The sequence below is a fragment of the Nansenia antarctica genome (assembly GCF_963989245.1).
Source record: "Nansenia antarctica genome assembly, chromosome: 2".
Taxonomy (NCBI): Eukaryota; Metazoa; Chordata; class Actinopteri; order Argentiniformes; family Microstomatidae; genus Nansenia; species Nansenia antarctica.
Genome location: NC_137675.1, coordinates 84,558,442 through 84,568,441, shown reverse-complemented (window position 1 = coordinate 84,568,441; position 10,000 = coordinate 84,558,442). Strand labels below are relative to the sequence as shown.

Sequence of the window (10,000 nt, the reverse complement as noted above, 5' to 3'; positions counted from 1 at the left end):
GGCGTTGAATAGCCTCTGTTTCATAAAGAGAAGCCATCTGAAAATAATTCCGACTACACTTCATAACTGGAGGCTGTGACCTTGAAACCTTTCAATTATTTGAAGAGTAGCGCGCTGCCTGACACCGATAATTGCGTACATTTCAGCAATTGTTCTACTTTGTTTTAGGGTGATGATTTGTGAGTTTATATTTAATATCATGTGCTCATATTATCTCTGCATCTAACGCCTCTACAACGCTCTCGCTGCAGAGGAAAATTTACTTTATTGAAACTACCATAAAGTCGATTTAATAAAGACTTTATTAAAACGCTACAATAAAGCATCTATTTTTGTTTTTACGTTATTTTTGTGGGGCAGTCCTACTAATATTTTTCACTCTATTGGACAGAGATAGTGAAGACAAACAGGAAAGTAAGGGAAAGTAAGGAGAAGAGGGCATGTCAGCAGGGCATGGGCCGGATTCGAACGCATGCCGACATGGGCGTATGTGTGCATTGTAGACCGCAGTGCTAGACCACTGGACCACCCCAGGCCATGGTGCTAGACCACTGGACCACCCCAGGCCATGGTGCTAGACCACTGGACCACCCCAGACCATGGTGTAGACCACTGGACCAGCCCAGACCACGGTGCTAGACTGGCTGTAACTACTCTGCTGTTTACTATTCTATGATGTGTGGCTCAGGAGGTAGAGCCGGCCTTTAATGACTGCAAGGTCGGCGGTTCGTTCCCCGGCTGTCCACGTGTCGAGGTGTCCTTGGGCAAGACACTGAACCCCAAATTACTCCCAATGAGCGGGTCGACACCTTTCATGGTAGCTTGCCGCCGAATGGGTGAATGAGAGACCATTGTAAAGCGCTTTGGAATAAGGCGCTATATAAGTGCAGTCCATTTATTACAAAACAACAGTCCCAGGCAGGCAGACAGACAGACAGACAGGCAGACAGACACACAGACATATATTCTGGTTCCTCTTCCTGGGTTTCAGTGTCTTCTTCAGGGCTTTGTTCTCCTCTACTCTGCCCTCCCCTGCTCTGCTCGACCCAACTCCATTCTAGTATGTTCTATGTCTATATCTATATCTATATATATCTATATCTGTCTGTTCTATTGAGCGTACGTCTGCGTCCCCCTCCTCCCAGTGTCCGAGGCGGAGGGATCTGTGAAGGTGGCGGAGTGGCAGCAGACGTACTACGCCCCAGACTCAGGCATCCAATCGGGAGCCACCACCGTGCGAGACGACACCAGCACCGAGTACAGCGGCAAGAAGTACACCGTTACCACGACTACCGCGGTGGACTCCCCGACAGGTACGCTCTCTCTACCCCTGTCTCTCTCTCTCTCTCTCTCTCTCTCTACCCCTGTCTCTCTCTCTCTCTCTGTCTCTCTCTGTCTCTCTCTCTCTCTCTCTCTCTACCCCTGTCTCTCTCTCTCTCTCTCTACCCCTGTCTCTCTCTCTCTGTCTCTCTCTGTCTCTCTCTATCTCTCTCTCTCTACCTCTGTCTCTGTCTCTCTCTGTCTCTCTCTCTCTCTGTCTCTCTCTTTACCTCTCTCTCTCTCTCTACCTCTGTCTCTCTCTCTCTACCTCTACTTCTCTCTACCTCTCTGTCTCTCTCTATCTCTCTCTCTCTCTCTCTATCTCTCTCTCTCTACCTCTGTCTCTCTCTCTCTCTCTACTTCTCTCTACCTCTCTCTGTCTCTCTCTATCTCTCGCTCTCTCTCTTTCTCTCTCTCTACCTCTGTCTCTTATTCTCCCTCTCTCTCTACCTCTCTCTGTCTCTATCTCTATCTCTTATTCATCCTCTCTCTCTCTCTGTCACTGTCTCTCTATACTTCTCTCATTCTCTCTCTCTCTAAATCCTTTGAATAAAAATACATTCTCTCACCTGCCCTCTGGCTCATTCAGACCTCTCTCTAACTCATCTAACTCTCTCTCTCTCTAACTCTCTCTCTCTCTCTCTCTCTAACTCTCTCTCTAACTCTCTCTCTCTCTCTCTAACTCTCTCTCTCTCTCTCTCTCCCTCTAGACCAGGGGTCGGCAACCCGCGGCTCCGGAGCCGCATGCGGCTCTTTTGCCCATCTTCAGTGGCTCCCTGTGGCTTTGACCACAAATGGAAATGAACAACGATTATTTATTTTTTACGTTGCCGCGTCTCTCTCCTTGAACTACAACTCCCTGTTTACGCTGTAATGTTGTACGAGGGCCAATAGGATTTGGATATGTTGGCACATGACTAGTATTATACATTTTGACTGGACCCAACATGAGACTGGATGTGACAGGTTTTTTTCAAGAGTAGACCTATATCCACAGGGATTGACAAAGTACTGCGGAAGGCAAAGCAAGAAACTATCCACATTGTCTACAACTTGATTTATATACAGACATCGGCGACGCACATCGATGAACGGGAGCTTCCCAGTGAGCGCTATTTGCCTACTTTTAAATGCAAAAAGCGGCTTGTCTTTAGCTCAAACCGTTTCTGAATTATGAACTTCTAAAGAAGGTATGATATTTGGGAGCGCCGGCGTTCCTGTGGGTCTGAGAGGGTTTAACTTAAAATAGTGAAAAGAGGACGAGGGAGGCTAGTTCTCTTGGTTTGCTCACTGGTTTGCTCACTTCCTCCGGATGAAATTACAAACTTATCCATATTTTTTCTCAGGCTAGTATAGCCAGATAAAAGTATCAACCCACCTGTTAAAAGGCACCAGAATCTACTCTGTTAAAAAATGTTTTGGGGGAACCCCCCAGACCCCCTTTACGCTATCCTAGTGTTTCACTTTTGTAAAGCACAATACGTTTGCATTCGGTTGTATGCATATGTGCTAAGGCTTATGTATTTCTAGCCTACTTAGTAATTTTGATAGTAGGCTAATATTATAGCTTATTAAGGGCCAGTTTCACAGACAAGGCTTAAGCCTAATCCTGGACTAAAAAGCATCTTCAATGGAGATTTTACATTGAAAGTGTGATTTAGTCCAGGACTAGGCTTAAGCCTTGTCTGTGAAACCGGCCCATAGACACTTACAGCATGTGTTGCCTTCATTATAAGGCTTATATAAGGCTTTACATTTTTTTGCGGCTCCAGACAGATTCGTTTTTTTGTTTTTTGGTCCAATATGGCTCTTTCAACATTCAAGGTTGCCGACCCCTGCTCTAGACACTCATACTGTAGATGCTCACTGACTCGTCCAATATCACTCACACACACTCTGGCTCCATGACTCACTCACTCACACACATACACACACACACACACACACACACACATATACACACACACACACACATATACACACACAAATGTTGTGTGTGTGTGTGTCTCAGCAGTGCTGGCCCTGTGCGTTGTGCCAGAACTTCTCAAGCTGCTCGTCGAGGTTGTCACACACACACTCACACACACATGCACACATGCACACGTGCACCCCCCCCCCCCCCCCGACACACACACACACACACACACACACTCACACACACCCACACCCACCCACACACACACACACACACACACACACACGTCACCCGGTACCGTCTAACCCTCCTCCCCCCCCCCCCCCCAGATGCGGAGGCCCAGTACAGCCTGACGCGGGCTCAGCGGGTGCGGGCGGCCATGTTCCCTGAGACCCTGGTGGAGGGGGAGGCGGCCATGCTGTCCCCCCAGGGGGGCGGGGCGGGGGGGGGGCCGCAGAGCAACGTGCAGCGCCTGGCCGAGCCCTCGCAGCTGCTGAAGACCGCCATCGTCCACCTCATCAACTACCAGGACGACGCGGAGCTGGCCACGCGCGCCGTGCCCGAACTCACCAAGCTGCTGGGGGACGAGGACCAGGTGTGTGTGTGGGGGGGGGGAGGGGCTGTGGGGGGGGGGGGGGTAGAGAGAGAGGAGGTAGAGAGAGAGGTAGAGAGATAGAGAGACAGAGAGAAAGACAGAGAGAGAGACAGGTGTGTGTGTGTGTGTGTGTGTACATGTGTGTACATGTGTAAGTGAGTGTGTGTGTGTGTGTGTGTACGAGTGTGTGTGTACGAGTGTGTGTGTACGTGTGTGTGTGTGTGTGTGTGTGTGTGTGTGTGTGTGTGTGTGTTGGCCACGTGCGTTGTGCCAGAACTTCTCAAGCTGCTCGTCGAGGTTGTCAGACACACACACACACACATTCACACACACACACACATATTCACACATGAACACACATCGCACTCACACACACACATTCACACACTCACCCCTCGCACTCACACACTCCCACATGTACACTCACACACACACATCGCACTCACACGCACATTCACAGACACACAGACACACACACACTCACACATGTACACTCACAGACACACACACACATCGTACTCACACATGTACACACACACACACACACGCACACACACACACACACAGTGCCTAGCATTGATGTGGTCCCCCGCCTGCCTAGCCTGCTGTGTCGTGTGCTAAACTGCTGCTGTGTTGTCGTCAAGGTCGTTCCAGGACAAACACACAGACGAGCCAGACAGCTTTATTCTGTCAGAACGTGACTCTTCAGGGCCATCTTCTCCATTTTGTCTCCTTTCAGCTCCATACACCAGACAGTTTGGATCTGAAATCAAACCGCTACTGTGAGGTCACAGTAGAGCATCGTCACATCGCAGCCTTCTAATAGGCTGAGCGGGGGAGATGGACGTGCTCTCATTTAGCCAATCAGAACAGAAGCAGGAAGCCAGCTGTTCATTTAACGGGGGTTTATTTCAGATTGATTCAACTTTTAGAAAGTACTTTAAAGCGCTAAGCACTTTTCGGAAGGACACACTCTCCCTATTTCAGCGCTCCGGAAGAAAATAACAATAATAGAATGTCCAGATAAACTACTAGATAAGATAAATGTTTAGTATTTGGTCGACAATCCTTTGCCGTGCAATAACCGCCTGAAGTCTGAAGTCTCTTATCATCACAAAATGTAATTCTTCCTCCTCCCCTCCCTTCCCTCCCCCATCCCTCCTCCTCCTTCCTCCCTCCTTCTTCCCCTTCCCCTATACCCCATCTCTCCCCTCCTCCCCTGTACCCCATTCCTCCTCCTCCCTCTCCCTCCCTCCCTCCCTCCTTCCCCCCCACCCCCTTCCCCTATACCCCATCCCCTTCCCCTATACCCCATCCCCAATACCCCCCCATACCCCCATCCTCCCCCCCTTCTCTCCCCTCCTCCCCCCCATCCCCTATACCCCCTCCTCCCTCCTCCCCAACTTCCTCTTCCCCCATACCCCCCCCCCCCCCTCCTCCCCCTCCCATATCCCTCCCTCCCCCCCCCTCCCTCCCTCCCTCCCTCCCTCCCTCCCTCCCCAGGTGGTGGTGAACAAGGCGGCGCTGATCGTGAACCAGCTGACCCGTAAGGAGGCGTCCCGCCGGGTCCTGACCCAGTCGCCCCAGATGGTGGCGGCGGTGGTGCGCGCCATGCTGACCACGGGCGACATGGAGACGGCCCGCGCCGCCGCCTCCGTGCTGCACAGCCTGTCCCACCAGAGGGAGGGGCTGCTCGCCATCTTCAAGTCCGGGGGGATACCCGCGCTGGTCCGCATGCTCAGGTGAGAGGGGGGGAGGGAGGGAGGGGGGGGGGGGGGGGGGGGGGAACGCTGGTCGGCATGCTCAGGTGAGAGGGAGGGAGAGGGAGGGAGGGAGGGGGGGTTAACGGCCTTGGTCTGCATGCTCAGGTGAGGGGGAGGGAGGGAGGGGAGAGAGGGGTGAGGGGAGGGGGGATACCCGCGCTGGTCCGCATGCTCAGGTGAGAGGGGGGAGAGGGGGAAGGGAGGGGGGAGGGGGTGAGGAGGGGAGAGGGAGAGATGGACTGAAGGGGAGAGAGAGAGAGAGAGAGGTATGGACATTTACATTAAATTTTTGGCATTTAGTAGATGCCTTATTCCAAAGCGACTTACAATCAATACATTTAACTAAGTAAGTGAATCATCTATCCACCAGTCATAGCAGGAGAAAGTAATCTAAGCTCAGGCCTGGGGCCATTGGCAGTCGTGCTTTTTTAATTATTATTAATCGACCCTGGAGAAACAGTACAGGGGGGTAGTAGATGTCTCAGGAGAAACAGTTCAGAGGGGTAGTAGATGTCTCAGGAGAAACAGTACAGGGGGGTAGTAGATTTCTCAGGAGAAACAGTACAGGGGGTTAGTAGATGTCTCAGGAGAAACAGTACAGGGGGGTAGTAGATGTCTCAGGAGAAACAGTACACTGGGGGTAGCAGAAGTCTCAGGAGAAACAGTACAGGGGGTAGTAGATGTCTCAGGAGAAACAGTACAGGGGGGTAGTAGAAGTCTCAGGAGAAACAGTACAGGGGGTAGTAGATGTCTCAGGAGAAATAGTACAGGGAGTAGTAGATGTCTCAGGAGAAAACAGTACAGGGGGGTAGTAGATGTCTCAGGAGAAACAGTACAGGGGGGGGTAGATGTCTCAGGAGAAACAGTACAGGGGGGTAGTAGATGTCTCAGGAGAAATAGTACAGGGAGTAGTAGATGTCTCAGGAGAAATAGTACAGGGAGTAGTAGATGTCTCAGGAGAAACAGTGCAGGGGGGTAGTACATGTCTCAGGAGAAACAGTATAGGGGGTAGTAGATGTCTCAGGAGAAACAGTACAGGGGATAGTAGGTGTCTCAGGAGAAACAGTATAAGAGTGTCTCAGGAGGGGTAGTAGGTGGGGTAGTAGATGTCTCAGGAGGAGCAGTTATGACAGCCGTGGGAAGCTCATTCTACCAGCGGGGAGCGAGTGTAGTGAAGAGACGTGACCGGGCAGCGTGACTGCCGCGTTGGCGTACAGGTGGTGGGGCCAGTCGGCCAGCAGAGGTGGAGGAGCTGAGTGAACGGGCTGAAGTTTGGGGGGGGACCATTGCTTGCAGGTAGGCAGGGGCTGTCCCTTTTGCTGCCTGGTAGGCAAGCACTAGGGTCTTGAATCTGATGCGAGCTGCTATCGGGAGCCAGTGAAGGGTGCGAAGGAGGGGGGTGACATGGGAGAATTTGGGGAGGTTATAAACCAGTCGCGGGAGGGGTATAGGAGAGAGAGGGAGAGGCGTAAAGGGAGGAGAGAGAGAGAGAGGAATGAAGACAGAACATAAAGAAGAAAGAGAGAGAGGGAGGAGGGGAGGGAGGGAGGGAGGGAGGAGGGGCGAGGAGGGATGAGGGTTTCTCAACGACCTATGAATAATTCCAGACTATAATACTTCCAGTACTGTAAATTGGATCATTTTACATCCTTCCATTTGTGCAACAAACCGAACAACTTTTCTCCCGTTCCCCAAAGACGGCGATACGCTGTGGCTCATAAAAATGAATCATCGTTTATCTAACAATGGCTATCACCCCTATATACGCTGCTGCTGCTGCTGCTGCTGCTGGGTGGTGACTGTGACTGGCCTGTCAGTTTGCAAGTGATTCATGAGGAGATTTCACGGAGGCTCTAACAAGACAATTGTCAATTCATCAATGAATACGACTGTCGGGAGGGAGGGAGGGCTGTGTTTAGTCTACCGTCGTAGCTCCGCCTGGGAACCATCTCCATCCATCCCATTACTGGAGCCGGGGAGACGCCTGACTTCATGTGAAGTCAAACTCGTTTGATTGACACCTGTCAGTCCGTCAGATCCCAGAGCGAGGGGGGAGTGGGACTTGGGGCTCTCATTTGGGGAACCAGGAAATGAGCTAACCCGGCTCCAAGGGAGTGACAAGGGGGGAGTCAGGGGTAGAGAAATAATCAATATTTCATTACTAACTAAAGACTCAAGTAAACAGAATAGAAGTGGGATGTTGACAGTCAGTATAATCAATGGTGTAGGGTGTGGGTGAGTGATCAGTAGGCATGTGGAATGTTGTAAGGTGTAAACACAAGGAAAGGTCTGCCACAAACAAATGATCAGAAAGGATGCTCCTGCATGGAGAGAGAGAGAGAGACAGAGAGACAGAGACAGAAAGAGAGAGACAGAGACAGAGGGAGGGAGAGAGAGAGAGAGAGACAGAGAGAGAGAGAGACAGAGAGACAGAGACAGAAAGAGAGAGACAGAGACAGAGGGAGGGAGAGAGAGAGAGAGAGAGACAGAGAGAGAGACAGAGAGAGAGAGGGAGAGAGAGAGAGGAAGAAGGTGAAAATAAACAAAGACAGAGATAGAGAAAAATGGGAAAAGAGAGAGAGAGAGAGAGACTGAGAGACTGAGAGTGTCACCAGCACAGCCTAAATAGGCATAGCCAGAGTTGCGCTGCATCGACCAATCAGGCCTCCCCTCCCCACTCCTGTCCTGCAACACAACAAACAGAACAGGACAGCAGAGAGGGAGGAGGCCCTGACAGAGAGGCAGAGCCTTTTTATAGAACTCGATTGATGATTGAGCCGGAGTGTTGGAAACGTTCGTCTCGCGGGGGCGGCGAGTGTTTGAGTCTCCCACAGATTAGCAAATTAGCTGCCTCGGGTGGCCCGACAGCACGATGAAATCAGCAACAACAACACGCTCTGTTCTGTGACTGGCAGATCTGTCCGTGATCGAGCGCTCAGACGCTTCAAAGGAGAAGAAGCACAATCGACGGAGCAAAGTTAATTATGGGAACAGAACCCTGACGCTAATTAAAGTGAAATTCAAAGGAAAGCAATTAGCGACCGAGTTACGGTCAAGTTAATATCTCCTCCCCCTCTCCATCCTCTCCTCCCCCTCTCCGTCCTCTCCTCTGTTCTATTCTCTCATATCTCTGTCTCTTTCGCTCTCTCTCTCTCTCTCTCTCTCTCTTTATCTCTTTCCTCCTCACCCTCCCTTCCTCAGTTCTCCCATGGAGTTGGTGTTGTTCTAAACCTCTTCCTCCCCCTCCTCTTCCTCCTCCTCTTCCTCCTCTTCCTCAGCTCTCCTACGGAGTCAGCGCCGTTCTAATCTTCCTCCTCTTCCTCTTCCTCCTCCTCCTCTTCCTCAGCTCTCCCATGGAGTCAGTGTGGTTCTAACCCTCTTCCTCCTTCTCCTCCTCCTCCTCCTCTTCCTTCTCCTCCTCCCCCTCCTCCTCCTCCTCTTTCTCCTCTTCCTCAGCTCTCTTACGGAGTCAGCGCCGTTCTAATCTTCCTCCTCTTCCTCCTCTTCCTCAGCTCTCACACGGAGTCGGCATTGTTCTAAACCTCTTCCTCCTCCTCTTCTTCCTCCTCCTCCTCCTCCTCCTCCTCTTCCTCAAGCTCTCCGATGGAGTCAGTGTGGTTCTAACCCTCTTCCTCCTCCTCTTCCTCCTCCTCCTCCTCTTCCTCCTCTTCCTCAGCTCTCCTATGGAGTCAGCGCCGTTCTAATCTTCCTCCTCTTCCTCTTCCTTCAGCTCTCCCATGGAGTCAGTGTTATTCTAACCCTCTTCCTCCTCTTCCTCCTCCTCCTCCTTTTCCTCAGCTCTCCCATGGAGTCAGTATTGTTCTAACCCTCCTCCTCCTCCTCTTCCTCCTCCTCCTCCTCCTCTTCCTCCTCCTCCTCCTCTTCCTCAGCTCTCCTACGGAGTCAGCGCCGTTCTAATCTTCCTCTTCCTCCTCCTCCTCCTCCTCTTCCTCAGCTCTCCCATGGAGTCGGTGTTGTTCTAACCTTCCTCCTCCTCTTCCTCCTCCTCCTCCTCCTCAGCTCTCCCATGGAGTCAGTGTGGTTCTAACCCTCTTCCTCCTCCTCCTCCTCCTCCTCTTCCTCAGCTCTCCCATGGAGTCGGTGTTGTTCTAACCTTCCTCCTCTTCCTCCTCCTCCTCCTCCTCAGCTCTCCTACGGAGTCAGCGCCGTTCTAACCTTCCTCCTCCTCTTCCTCCTCTTCCTCCTCCTCCTCCTCAGCTCTCCCATGGAGTCGGTGTTATTCTAACCCTCTTCCTCCTCTTCCTCCTCCTCCTCCTCCTCCTCTTCCTCAGCTCTCCCATGGAGTCGGTGTTGTTCTAACCTTCCTCCTCTTCCTCCTCCTCCTCCTCCTCCTCAGCTCTCCTACGGAGTCAGCGCCGTTCTAACCTTCCTCCTCCTCTTCCTCCT

General features: G+C 51.7%; 1 pseudogene across 1 annotated transcript in view; it reads left to right on the top strand.

The window, feature by feature from the left end:
* LOC308151765 (junction plakoglobin-like) overlaps nt 1–10,000 on the top strand; it is a 53,732-nt pseudogene that overhangs the window by 32,177 nt on the left and 11,555 nt on the right. The window contains exons 2-4 of the transcript in view: nt 1,146–1,313; nt 3,565–3,830; nt 5,334–5,572. The product of the transcript in view is annotated as a junction plakoglobin-like (transcript). The remainder of the gene's footprint in view (nt 1–1,145; nt 1,314–3,564; nt 3,831–5,333; nt 5,573–10,000) is intronic.